We start from the raw sequence: 15,344 nt of genomic DNA on the forward strand, positions 1-15,344 counted from the left end.
CCTCCCTGTTCAGTCCCCGCTTGCTGGTGGTGGCTGTGAGTGCTGGGAGTTGCTGTTAGGCACTTAATCTGTGGGTTTTATTTATTTATTTTTCCTCTCAGTTATGTTGCCCTCTGAGATTCCAAAACTCTCCATAGACCCACTGGTGAGAGTGTTTCCTGGTGTTTGGAAACTTCTCCTCTTTTAAGGCTCCCTTCCTGGGACAGATCTCAGTCCTTTCCTCTTTTGTCTCTCTTTTTATCTTTTATATTTTGTTCTACCTCATGTCGAAGAGGATGGGCTGCCTTTCTGCGTGCCTGATGTCCTCTGCCATCATTTAGAAGTTGTTTTGTGGAATTTTCTCAGCGTTCAAGTGTTCTTTTGATTAATTTATGAGGGATAAAGTGGTCTCCCCATCCTATTCCTCTGCCATCTTAGGATTGCCTCTCCAAAGATCACATCTACACTCACACAGTACACAGAAACATGACTACATTAATTGAACACAGAAATGTTTATTGCATTTAATCAGATAACATGTAACATTTTCAACTCTATTTGAAAACATTAAGGGTTCTTTTTTACATGCATTGATGCCAAAATCTGTTCAATTGTGTGAAATGTAGTCTGTCTAGTCTGAGAATGGGGCTACTGGCGAAGGTTTTCTGTAAGATCAAATTTTCTTTTCAGTATCAAAAAACTCTCTTGTTCTCATTGGATTTAAAACACATGGGTTCACATATAAGAAATCTGTATATTTTCTAAATTAATCACCTCCTTACAACCTATGGCAATGCTGGAGTGTGATCTCTTTTAGACTGATGAACTGTGAATGGTTTAGTTAAGCTACTGCTGTGCCAGAAAATAAGAAATAGAAAATCCATTACCAAGCAGCATGCCCTGATTTTATAATTTAAGAAACTTAAACAAAGAAGAATTTGGAGCAAGAGTACTGAATTGCAATGAAAGAAAATGCACTGTCTCAGGCATCTCACCATATGATTGGGAGAGCTAACATATTTAACATCACATTCTTGAAGAGACTGAAATAGGTTTTTAAATTTCAGTCATGCATTTTAACCACAGGTGGGGATATATCCTAATTTCTATAGAGTAAAAATTTTAAAAAGCAACAAAACAAAGCATACATAAGATGTTGATACTTCCTCCTTATATATTAATGGTGATATAGATGGATTATATCAGAATTTCCATATGCTTTATTTTTTCTTTAAAATGTAGACAAGACTTTCTTTTAATAGGAAAACACAATTGTTAACTGATACATTTAAAGAAACTTGACTCATTTTTAGAAAAAAAAATCAGAATCCCTAAAGCATTTCAATAGATTAACTCAGTGTGTATTTATTGAGCTGTTTTAATAACACATAACATTTCCATAGATTCCAAGTTACCAAAGCTCTTTCACATTCATCATTCCATTTTAATCTCAAAATATCCCTGTGAGAAAGTTATTATTCTGGCTTTTCTATAAGGTCATGAAGACTCAAATAATCAAAATGACTCTTGTAAGCTACCAAATGGGACTAGAAGTGATACTTTGTAATGCACAGTCCTATATTATGTGTACTTTGTTCTGCCTAGCTTCATTAAGCATTGGGAAGGATAGTAAGATTGAAAACTAAGGACACTTGCCTACAAATATCTTTTATTGGGTTGGCCAAAAAGTTCCTTTGGGTTTTTCCATGGCATTTTATAGAAAAATTCAAATGAACTTTTTGGCCAACCCAATGTTTATTTCACTTGATAAACATTCATGAATATATAAATAAGTAATTATGAGTAGAAAGGGATGGTAGGGGTATAGAAAAAATTACTAAATTATTTATAATTGACATGTGTAAAGTCTGATGTTCTGTCAGTGTACAATAATAATTTGGTTATTCAAAAAATGAAGCAGAAGGAATCAAGACAGGCTTATCCAAAAATAACAGTCATTTTAGAATTATAAGTTCTTTTGTATCTTTTATTTTAGATTCCACATATAAGTGTTAGCATATGGTATTTGTCTCTGTGTGACTTATTTTACTTAGTATGATAATCTCCAGGTCCATGAAAGTGAAAGTGAAGTTGCTCAGTTGTGTCTGACTCCTTGTGACCCCATGGGCTGTAGCCCGGCAGGCTCCCCTGTCCATGGAATTTTCCAGGCAAGAACACTGGAGTGGGTTGCCATTTCCTTCTCCAGGGGATTTTCCCAACCCAGGGATCGAACCCTGGTCTCCAACATTGCAGACAGACTCTTTACAATCTGAGCCACCAGGGAAGTCCAGGTCCATAATAACTTTAAATGGAATATGATTTATAAAAGTATTGTATCACTATGTTGTACACCTGAAACTAATATAATATTGTGAATAAAAAATAATTGATGTGAAAAAAATATTAAAAGATGTAAGTAGACTTACCCTAATTTTGTTGTTTGTAACCCATATCTGATCTGCATCCCATCCTTGGCCCATCCCTAAGTTTTACTCAGGAATAACTGAGCTTCACCTCAATTCTAAGCTTCACCCTATCCCTTATCTCACCTATCTCTAACCATTTAGATGAGAGCTAGAAACAGAGGTTGAATTTGTATAATCCATTATTTCTAGCAAAATATACATCAAAATATCCCCACAAAAAATGACTATGGGAAAGTGATTGATAAAACATAATTTTGCCATCAGGTTGGTTGTGTCAGAATGGTTAGCTAAAGGAGGGTATTATTTATTGCTGTGTAAACAATTATCCCCAAAGTTAGCAATTTAAATACAACAAATATTTATTACCTCATAGTTTCTGTGGGTGAGGAATATGGGCATCACTTAGGTGAGCGGTCTTGATGCAGAGTGTGACATGAGGTTACCATCAAACTGTTGTCTGGGATGCAGAGTCATCCATGGGCTTGACTGAGGCTGGAGGATTCACTTCCAAGATGGCTAACTCAAGTGGCTGTTGGCAAAATGCCTCAGTTCCTTGCTGGTTACTGGGAGGAAGTCTTAGTTCCTTACTACGTGCACCTCTCCATAGGGCCACTTGAGTGTCTTCACAATATGACAGCTGCCTTCCCGCAGAACAAGTGATCAAGAAGGAAAGTGAAACTGAGGCAGGCAGCACAATGTCGTTTATAATTTAGCCTCAAATATTACATACTTTTGTCACATTCTTTTGATTATGCATAATAGTCTGGGAGCAGAAAACACAAATCTATCAATCCAAGGGGAGGAAAAATGATTGGTTTTGGCTGACACAAGGGACTGCATATTCCCAGAAGCATAGAGAAAATAAGTCTGATCTTAGAGACCTTAACAGTCGTATCAGGAGAGCTTGGGTGAGGAGGAGTGGAAAACCTCTTTGAGAACATTGAAAGCTTGTCATTCAGTTTGATGTTGAATCCTTCAATGATCTTTGAAACTGTCACTGTAGATCAGGGGTCAGCAAACTGTGGCTTGTGGGTCAAATTTGGTCTGCAGCATGTTTTTATATGTAAGTAAGCTGAGTGATTTTTACAATTTGAAATTAGTATAAAATAAGTATGTATATAGATAGATGGTGGGTGGATATATAAAGTATGAGGCAGAGACCATATGTAGCCTGCAGAGTCTAAAATATTTAGTAAGTAGCCCTTTAAAAAATTGCAACTCCTATTAAAGATCATCCAAATACCTATAAAATGTCTAATAAAAAGTAGAAGTTTAAACTCTGCTACATTGTCTGAAAGGAAATATGTGCATGGATCAAGAATTGTTTTTCTTCCCAGGTAGAAGTTTGAGCATCATGGGATGCTAGACCTTTAATGTTTCCACTTAATGTAATGATGCCTAAAACTAAATATCTCGAGATCTCCTTATTTTTGCATATCCCAAACCACAGAACCTTAATCTTAGATGTACACACAAGAAAAGATTCCAAGGTGAATCAGAAGCACCACATATTGTATCCCCTTTTTGGAAATTCAGAACTTATTTGAATAATAAATATTCTGAGAAGTCCTTCAATAATTCATTTTTGACTAGTTAATACAACATCTCCAAATGCTAGGTTTTTCATGGGCCCTTTGTGTTTACACGTTAACATCTACTGACATACCATGCATGTGTGTGACTGGTAGATGCATTCCCAGCACTCTACTTCAGGGTACTCTAATAAGCTTAGTTAAATCCATGACCATCTTGATATATTATAGATGTGGGAGCCCCTTCTCATTTTTCTTTTCTAAATACCCAATAGTTCCCTTTTGGCTTGCAGGGATCCATTTCTTGAGAAATCTTCATAGGGACATAGAATATGAGCTAAGCCAAGAGTCCTGGAATAAGCCATCTTCCCTGTAACTAGGCAATTGGCTGTTGAGGACACCAAGTTCTTTTGGAGTCAAGTTTCTGTTCATGTTACTAATTGATAGGTGACTGACATAGCTCTTGAAAATGGGACACTAGTTTGATGAAATCTCACATTCAACATGACTCCTGCACGCTTGAAGCATGCTGCCATGTTGCAGTCTCATGGTCCCATTTTCAGATCATTTTCCTTTTCTTATGGATGGAACAGGAATCTATAATTTAACAGAATCTCACCTAACTCAGATGTGGTTAGATTACTGACCAGCATGTGAAAACATAGTTTTCAATAAACTGCTACATAAGAATACCAGATTTGCTGATGTGCAACACAAAATACAGTCCTTGGCTTTCTGTTTTTTATTTTAATATGTATAATAATGACACATGTATGGCATATTCTCCTAATAAAGGAAATGTATTTGATTGCAAGTGCATAAGCATGATGATATTTTAAGGATAATCCTGAATCCACTCTAGCACATATAAAAATAGAAACCATTCTTCGAACTTTAGCGCAGCAGCCATGATGCTGAAATTGGCCCGTGCATCTCAGGAAAGCTGGCTGGGAACATCTCTTTCCAAGGCAGATTCAGCACCTTTGCATAAGTAGCCCAATATGCCTCCAGGATCAACATCACAGAAATAAGCAAATTAATATAACAGATAAAGTTAATATAACATTATAAATCAACTACAATTATAAAAATTGATTGTGATGTGATGGTGTGTTACAACACTGACATTGAGATTGGTTGCTTTAATCTGTGCCTTTTTTTTTCATTTATTTTTATTAGTTGGAGGCTAATTACTTCACAATATTGTAGTGGTTTTTGCCATACATTGATATGAATCAGCCATGGATTTACATGTGTTCCCATTCCTGATCCCTCCTCCCACCTCTCTCCCCATCCCATCCCTCTGGGTCTTCCCAGTGCACCAGCCCTGAGCACTTGTCTCATGCATCCAGCCTGGGCTGGTGATCTCTTTCACACTTGATAATATACATGTTTCAATGCCATTCTCTCAGATCATGTGCTTTTGTTTTTTCCATCAAGTACTGTAGCACCTCAAGAATCCCCCTGACCTTGGTACAAATTGTGCTGTTTTAACTGCCTAGCTTCATGATGTTTCAGAATTTATTCTAAGATTCAATTTGACAATAAAAAATGTGCATAACAGCATGAATCCCTGGGAGACCTGTATGGCTGTTGTGGATGACTTCTGTAAGTTATGTTACATAGTGCTGGCACACTGTAGGTGCTTAAATGCATAGTGTAAAGAAGCAATGATGTTAGCTCAAGCCTAAGCTGGATTGAATAACTAGGTCTCTGCTGAAATATTTTGACTATTTCTCCTACCTTCCTGCGGAGAAGGAGATGGCAACCCACTCCAGTATTCTTGCCTGGAGAATCCCAGGGACAGAGGAGCCTGGTGGGCTGCTGTCTATGGGGTCGCACAGAATCAACATGACTGAAGCAACTTAGCAGCAGCAGCAGCCCACCTTCCTGCATCTGTCCATACAATTCACTGTATGCCGTCCTCATTCTGATTGTAGGGCCTCTCTAGGATCACTAACTAAGAAGACCATGTACAACTGCTCTCAGATCATCTGGAAGACATTCTGCTCCCTTGCAGCATAGTTGTTGCTGTTCAGTCAATAAATCATGTCCAACTCTTTGTGACCCTATGGACTGCAGCATTCCAGGCTCCTCTGTCCTTCACTATCTTCCAGAGTTTGCTCAAACTAATGTCCATTGAGTCAGTTTTGCTATCTAACCATCTAATCCTCTACCACCCCTTTCTCTTCCTGCCTTCAATCTTTCCCAGCATCAGGGTCTTTTCCAATGAATCATCGGGTGGCTAAAGTATTGGCGTTTCAGCTATAGCATCAGTCCTTCCAATGAATATTCAGGGTTGATTTCCTTTAGGACTGACCTGTTTTATCTCCTTTCTGCCCAAGGGACTCTCAAGAGTCTTCTCCAGCACTGCAATTAGAAGTATAGAATGAAGGGTGAAGGTAGGAATGAAATTAATTTCAGGATGATAAACTTCATTGGATTGGTTCCTACTTCAAAATGTTACCCTGTTCCTGCCACACACATACCAGTACATATATACACGTTCTCACAGGAGAAAGATACAATGGGGAACAGTAACAGATAAGACACTCCAAATATATCAGAGAGATACATTTTCAAATATCTTGAAAGTTCCCTTGAGAAAGTTTGGAATTGCATATTTAATCCCTTCCATAAGAGACAATCACAGATGCTCTGGTCATGCTCTGACCTTTGACATCTTGACAATCCATGACAGAGTCTTCTATATTTTTTGCTTTTTAAAAAATCTTTTGAACTACAAGCTACACCCTTGACCTACCTCTGCTAGCTGACCCACAGGTATTTTCTATTGACTGTAACAAGAATTAATTCTGTTCCATTCAATAGGCATTTACTGAGTGCCTGTGTGCATTTTTAACTTCAATTTCCTTTTCTGAAAATGCAAATAAATTATTTTAGGCTTCAGAGAGATTATTTGAGATGTAATTTTTATTTTCCAGCATGGATGTGCTGCTATTTATTTTTATGTTAACTATACAAACACAGGTGTGTTTTTGCTGATATTTTGCTTATTTGGATGAGAAAATAGGAATCATTTCCAAAATAGCAGAGTTTTACATGCTCTTGAGACCAGGAATTTGGTCTTCGTCACTTTTCTATTCCCTGGTGACTGAGCAGACACCATGTATGAGGAGGTGCTCAGTAAATGTGTGTCACACTGAATCATTCTTTACACCTGAGGTTTCCTAGATAAGGATGCTCTCTTTCCACTGAAACCCTTCCACTAAGGTCCTAAATGCACTGATGTCATTTGAAACACAGGAAAACTTCATGACAAGGTTCTTGAGTATTTTACAATGTCATTAGATGGTAGAGTCAATATTGTTTGTTTTTAGCACATGCCTGAGTCCTCATAGCTGTACACTTCTATTATCAAAAGATAAGCCATCTCCTACATGAATCCTGATTCCTTCCCTGAGCATGAGACATATTAGGATACTTGCTTTAGTAAAAATTGGCTCAGTGACCATGGCCATTCTTACTGATGTCTTAAGTTTTTCCCCCAGACTTTTTACCTAGGTTATAACTTTTATTACCTCTTCTGTCTGAATCCCTGATAATAAGTTCCCATAGGCTGGCCTTCTTTCCATCCTTCCTTCCTCCCACAAACTATTTTAGAACACCCGTATGTGCCCAGGATTTGTGTGAAACACCGGGAATTCAGTAATAAGTGTCAGTGCCATATTTGAGGAGCAATCATTCTTTTGAAAAAAGCATAGCACAAAGACAATCAGCTGTATTATAACATTTTACTATTTATTAAAGTGCTTTCACAGGAAGAAGTATATGTTGGGCAACTATTGATGTTATTTCATTTTGGCACATGTATTAATATTAGTTTGCTAGGGGTGTCTGCAGATTACCACAGACAAAGTGAGTTGAATAACAGAAATTTACCTCATCACAGTTCTGGAGGGTAGAATTCTTGAGATCAAGATGTCAGCAGGGTTGGTTTCTTCTAAGGCCTCACCCTCCTTGGCTGGTGGGTGGCTTTCTGCTGCTGCTATGTTTATATGCTCTTCTTTCTGTGTCTTTCCATGTCCTAATCTCCTCTTTTTTATAAGGACACCAGTTATACTGGATGAGGATTTGCTCACCTATTTATCATTTAATTACCCCTTGAGATAACCTGTTTCCAAATACAGTCACATTCTGAGGTATTGGAAGTTGAATTTAAACATAGGAATTTTGAGGAGACAAAGCTCAGCCCATAACATCAAACAAGAAAGTTCAGCATCAGAGAAGTCATATAACCTGATAAGGTTTCTTAGTAAGAAAGGTGTAGACTATGTTATAATCTAACATTTGTAGAAGTCTTAAGTTCATATTCTTTCTACACAATAGCACTGCCTTTCCAAGCTCTATTACAAAACTACCTAATCTGGATCTTGCTCCTTATCCCCTGCCACTTCCTTTTTAATAGGGTGGTTTTAGTCCCAGTGTTCTCTAGACCCACTGCTTGATTTTCTGACTTTGTCTGTCTGATTATAGCTTTAAGGGTTTTCTTTGTTGTTGTTGTTGCTGTTGTTGTTTGTTTGTTTGTTTTATCAGTTTTGCTCTGCTTGTAATAATTTTCCTCTATTTCAGCTCAGACCTTGGTTCAGATGTACTTACTGCTTACACATATGCACGTACTTTCCTATATTTGCCCGCTCTCTTACAGTTATGTGGGGCCATGTTGTTGGTTCTAGGCTGTGGTCTGTCTATGGAAATGATGTGTCCTAACTCTTCACCTATTATTCATTTTTATTGCAAGTTTCCACTCTACTCCCTCTTCCCCTGCTGTACATTGAAATAATAATATTATGAGATCAAATCTGCCTGGATCAGAGTACTGCATTGGGAATTGAGGGAGCAAGAAATACAGCCATGGTGTTATACCAGTGAAATTCTGGATGAATTTGTTACCACAGCATATACTCATCTACCCTGGCTAATTCAGGTCAGTCAGATTGGAATTGTGTTTCCTTCCTGTATTCCCTTCAGTCTCAAATTCACCTAGCACCTGAGATGGGAGCATCTTTTCTCACTGGGAGTTTTCACACATCTTCTCTGAAAGAACTGACCTAACCACACATTTTTGCTCTTTAGGTCAGCAATATCCATCAGATTGCTCTGATTTAATTGGACTGCCAGTTCCAGCCCTGCCTTGGTTGGCTGCCACCCAGGTTCCAATTCAGAGAATATGGGAACATCCCTAATACCTAGATGCTCTGTCTCCTGAATCCTGTACTATAATGGAGTTGCAATTTGCCTTTAAAATCAGGCAAAAACATGCCCGAAAAAAAGACAGCTTCAAAAAGAATATTCCCAGTTGTTAATTTAGTGAGAGTAAAGTTATGTTAGTTCATTGAAATTTAATTGCTAATGGGTTATAAGATCTTAGGAACTACAGGCCCAGCATCTGTCTCTTTTTAGTGTCTCAATTATCACCACAATAATTTAATGGCATCTTGTTGAAGAAGCTTCCTTGACATGCTAATGAATGGCACCCTGCTCATTTCCATGAACTTCTCATCCCTAGGTGATCATTTGAAGCCAGGCATTTTAGATTTCCATCATTTGGGCACACAGCCTGACTTAAAGGTTGATCAAAATAATATATTTAAGAAAAACAACAGCAACACTTGTTTAACATGAAATTGAAAATGTCTTGAACTTTAGTCACTTATAGTTATATAAATATGAACCAAAATTGAGACAACCATGAGAATCCTAGGATCTATTTCATTCTCTACTTTCCTCATGAACTTTCTCATTTAGGTTTCTCTATTTAGTTGTTCTATCAGTGTTTCATGACTGAACCCATCTGGAATATTTAGCTTTTCTAATTAATTGTTTATTTTCTTGATGTTTTACTTTTATTTTTTAGGTTATACTAACTTTTTTGCACTTTATTAATTTTGTTTAATTTATTCCACATATAGTTATACTGCTCTCTGAGTTTTATTAAACCCTGAGTAAGTAATACTCTAAATTTCTAGCCACCTCACAGCTTTTTTTATGAGGGAAGATCTAAATATATAAACAAGTAAATATATAAATACATTTAATTATCCCTTTTTTAATTAAAAAATAGCAACTGTTGCAATTTGTAATGTTATTTATTTATTTTTGGCTGTGCTAGGTCTTTGTTCCTGGGCGAGATTTTCTCTGGTTGCAGCCAACAGGGGCTACTCTCAAGTTGTGGTGAATGGGATTCTCATTATAACTGGTTGCAATTTAAATTGAGATCTGTGAAAAAATAAAATAAATTGAGATCTGTAACTGGCTTAGGAATGTACAAAGGTCATCATTTTGAAGTTTTACCTGATATATTTCATAAACATAAAAAGGAGCTGATTTGCATAGAAAACACTAAGCCTTTTTTTTTTTTTTAATCATAATCATAGTTGTTACCTAAGTTTCCATTGGAATTAATGTAGAATGGATTTTAAAAGGCTTTGCAAAATAGACATTTCTATGGTCAAAAAAGGAGAGAACAGAAAAGAACAAGCACAGACTGAGGGAGATAGTTTTGAAATAAAGAAGCATTTCTTGATGGTGAAGTTCACTCAATTCTACCATAAACTTAAGAAGGTTTGGGAATTACCTGCCCTGTAGACATTGAAAAAGAAGATAAATACTAATCTATCTGGGAATAATTTTATGGCATCCTGTCTGAATTTGTTCAATTAGCTGATTAGATGTCTTCCTGTGATTTGGTACAATTCCTGCAATGGTAAACAAGAGAAAAATGCTATTGCAAGGGATGTTTTGGCTGCAGTCAAGGAGTTTGAGCCTGGAGCATGGTTTATCTTCTCGCAGTGGCCTGAAGACTGGGTATCCTGGTAACTTAGACTCATGAAGTGAAGAACTTGAACCCTAGTATTAACATATGGAGTGCACACAATCCGAAGAAAACTCTTTTCTTCTGCCTCTTGAATGCAGTATAAAGTAAGAGGTGGCCAATTATCCCAAGAGTTTTGGAGAGCTCATGAAGAACCCCAAGCTGTTTCTCCTCCATGGGTGACCAAAGCTGAAAGTAGAAGAGAAGGAGCAGAGTCTGTGTGTTCACACCCAGTCCTCCTGGCACCCACATGACTGTGTCAATGTTGAACTTGAGAGTGGAGCCCAAGCAGTTGTTCCTAAGAGATATGACATAGAGCAGAGCTTCTGGTATCACAGGTGGCAGAGCAGGAAGACATTTAAGTCCCGTCACTGCTCCATGACCTTGGAGCAGACTTCCTAGACACAGCAAACTTGTTGTCCCTCTTCATGAGGGAAAACAACATGGAGCTCATTCTTCCCAGGCGTGGTGAAGAGAAGACAGTGAGCCCTTCACTTCTGATAGAGGAACTGAAAACGGGAGACAGAAGATATGCACAAACGATTTTTACTTGAAATTCAAAATAAAACATGTAAGCAGTGAAAATAGTTTTTAGTAAAATAGACTTTATCAAAAAGAACTGGAGTCTAGAGAGACAAGAAATGAATGCTGAGTACAATTATGTATGTAACCTTACCTACAATTTATACAAATGATTTGGGATCACTGGTCAGTTCAGTTCAGTTCAGTCGCTCAGTCATGTCCGACTCTTTGAGACCCCATGAATCGCAGCACGCCAGGCCTCCCTGTCCATCACCAACTCCCGGAGATTACTCAGACTCATGCCCATTGACTCGGTGATGCCATCCAGCCATCTCATCCTCTGTCATCCCCTTCTCCTCCTGCCCCTAGTTCCTCCCAGCATCAGGGTCTTTTCCAATGAGTCAACTCTTCGCATGAGGTGGCCAAAGTATTGGAGTTTCAGCTTCAGCATCAGTCCTTCCAATGAACACCAAGGACTGATCTCCTTTAGGATGGGCTGGTTGGATCTCCTTGCAGTCCAAGGGACTTTCAAGAGTCTTCTCCAACACCATAGTTCAGAAGCATCAATTTTTCAGCACTCAGCTTTCTTCACAGTCCAACTCTCACATCCATACATGACCACTGGAAAAACCATAGCTTTGACTAGACAGACCCTTGTTGGCAAAGTAATGTCTCTGCTTTTTAATATGCTATCTAGGTTGGTCATAACTTTCCTTCCAAGGAGTAAGCGTCTTTTAATTTCATGGCTGCAGTCACCATCTGCAGTGATTTTGGAGCCCAAAAAGATAAAGTCTGTCACTGTTTCCACTGTTTCCCCATCTGTTTCCCATGAGGTAATGGGACCAGATGCCATGATCTTAGTTTTCTGAATGTTAAGCTTTAAGCCAACTTTTTCACTCTCCTCTTTCACTTTCATCAAGAGGGTTTTTAAGTTCCTCTTCCCTTTCTGCCACAAGGGTGGTGTCATCTGCATATCTGAGGTTATTGATATTTCTCCCAGCAATCTTGATTCCAGCTTGTGCTTCTTCCAGCCCAGCGTTTCTCATGATATACTCTGCATATAAGTTAAATAAGCAGGGTGACAATATACAGCCTTGACGTACTCCTTTTCCTATTTGGCACCAGTCTGTTGTTCCATGTTCAGTACTAACTGTTGTTTCCTGACCTTCATATAGGTTTCTCAAGAGGCAGGTCAGGTGGTCTGGTATTCCCATCTCTTTCAGAATTTTCCACAGTTTATTGTGATAAAGTATTCTGACAGAATGTTGTCCACTGGAGAAGGGAATGGCAAGCCACTTCAGTATTCTTGCCTTGAGAACCCCATGAACAGTATGAAAAGGCAAAATGATAGGAACTCCCCAGGTCGGTAGGTGCCTGATGTGCTACTGGAGATCAGTGGAGAAATAACTTCAGAAAGAATGAAGGGATGGAGCCAAAGCAAAAACAATACCCAGTTGTGGATGTGACTGGTGATAGAAGCAAGGTCCGATGCTGTAAAGAGCAATATTGCATAGGAATCTGGACTGTTAGGTCCATAAATCAAGGCAAATTAGAAGTGGTCAAACAGGAGATGGCAAGAGTGAACATCAACATTCTAGGAATCAGCAAACTGAAATGGACTGGAATGGGAGAATTTAACTCAGATGACCGTTATATCTACTACTGTGGGCAGGAATCCCTTAGAAGAAATGGAGTAGCCATCATGGTCAACAAAAGAGTCCAAAAAGCAGTACTTGGATGCAATATCAAAAACGACAGAATGATCTCTGTTCGTTTCCAAGAAAAACCATTCAGTATCATGGTAATCCAAGCCTATGCCCCAAACAGTAATGCTGAAGAAGCAGAAGTTGAATGGTTCTATGAAGACCTACAAGACCTTTTAGATCTAACACCCAAAAAAGATGTCCTTTTCATTATAGGGGACTGGAATACAAAAGTAGGAAGTCAAGAAACACCTGGAGTAACAGGCAAATTTGGCCTTGGAGTATGGAATGAAGCAGGGCAAAGGCTAATAGAGTTCTGCCAAGAGAACACACTGGTCATAGCAAACACCCTCTTCCAACAACACAAGAGAAGACTCTACACATGGACATCACCAGATGATCAATACCAAAATCAGATTGATTATATTATTTGCAGCCAAAGATGGAGAAGCTCTATACAGTCAGCAAAAACAAGACTGGGAGCTGACTGTGGCTCAGATCATGAACTCCTTATTGGCAAATTCAGATTTAAATTGAAGAAAGTAGGGAAAACCAGTGGACCATTCAGGTATGACCTAAATCAAATCCCTTATGATTGTACAGTGGAAGTGAGAAATAGATTCAAGGGATTATATCTGATAGCCAGAGTGCCTGATGAACTATGGATGGAGGTTCATGACTTTGTACTGGAGCCAAGGATTGAGAACATCCTCATGGAAAAGAAATACAAAAAAGCAAAATGGCTGTCTGAGGAGGCCTTACAAATAGCTGTGAAAAGAAGAGAAGCAAAAAGCAAAGGAGAAAAAGAAAGATATTCTCATTTGAGTGCAGAGTTCCAAAGAATAGCAAGGAGAGATAAGAAAGCCTTCCTCAGTGATCAATGCAAAGAAATAGAGGAAAACAATGGAATGGGAAAGACTAGAGATCTCTTCAAGAAAATTAGAGATCCAAGGGAACATTTCATGCAAAGATGGGTTAGATAAAGGACAGAAATGGTATGGACCTAACAGAAGCAGAAGATATTAAGAAGAGGTGGCAGGAGTACACAGAAGAACTATACAAAAAAGATCTTCACGAGCCAGATATTCACTATGGTGTGATCATTCACCTAGAGCCAGACATCCTGGAATGTGAAGTCAAGTGGACCTTAGAAAGCATCACTACAAACAAAGCTGGTGGAGGTGATGGAATTCCAGTTGAGCTATTTCAAATCCTGAAAGATGATGCTGTGAAAGTGCTGCACTCAATATGTCAGCAAATTTGAAAAACTCAGCAGTGGCCATAGACTGGAAAAGTTGAGTTTTCATTCCAATCCCAAAAAAAGGCAACCCCAAAGAATGCTCAAACTACCGCACAATTACGATGCTTAGTCATTCTTAATCCTTCTCTTTCTTCAGCACGACATATTCAGTCAGTTAACAACTCATATCAGTTCAACCCTTAAAATGTATTTAAAATGTAAGATCTCTTACCTACTGCTATCACTGTGTTCCAGGTCAATGCCATCTCTTGTTTCCTTTCTCTGTTAGTATACTTGTCTACTAAGGGGTCTAACTGCTTCTGTCCTTAGGCCCCATCAGTCTCTTCTCAACATGGCAGCCAGAGTAATTGTTAAATCAGTTGCATCCTATCTCTTTTCTGCTCAAAACATTCCATTGACTCTCCATATCATTCAGAGACAAAGCCAAGGTTCTTACAATGTCCTGTGAGGCCACCACCCCATTTGGTCCCTTGCTACTTCTATGACTTTATTTCCTACCACTTACCTTTCACTCATTTCCAGCCACACTGTCTACCTTATCTCTCCTAGAATACACCAAACATGTACTTTCTTGATGATCTCAGGTTCCATTTCCTAGGAACATTCTTCTGTCAAATATTTTCCTGTTTTAAAGTTCATATCTGCAAGATACACTAATTGACAGTGTCTTTTGGAAGGGACTGTGCATGAAATGCCTAAAATATTATCTGAACTTTCAAGTTTCCTTCTAATAATTCCTCCCAAGGAAATAGCCCATTCTAAATGTAAATATTTCTGGGCAGAGGTATATAAGTAGCACAATATATTTGTGAATATTATCAAGATATGGAAAAATAGAAATGCCAACATTATGGGATTCTTTAAATAAATTGTGACACTTTGGTCCCACAGACTACTGCTCATCCATTAAAAATTCTTCTATTAAGACAATATTTGTTGAAAATGCTCCAACAAGTTACCATTTTATAAAATGACTAAAATATGTCTGAGTCAAATGAAGGTGCAAACTAGCCAGGAAGCTCCGTAGATGTCAGTATATCTGGGAAAATAATAAGACTGAGAAAAGCATATTTCTCAGAGCACCTT

The sequence above is a fragment of the Cervus canadensis genome, chromosome X, assembly GCF_019320065.1.
Source record: "Cervus canadensis isolate Bull #8, Minnesota chromosome X, ASM1932006v1, whole genome shotgun sequence".
Taxonomy (NCBI): domain Eukaryota; kingdom Metazoa; phylum Chordata; class Mammalia; order Artiodactyla; family Cervidae; genus Cervus; species Cervus canadensis.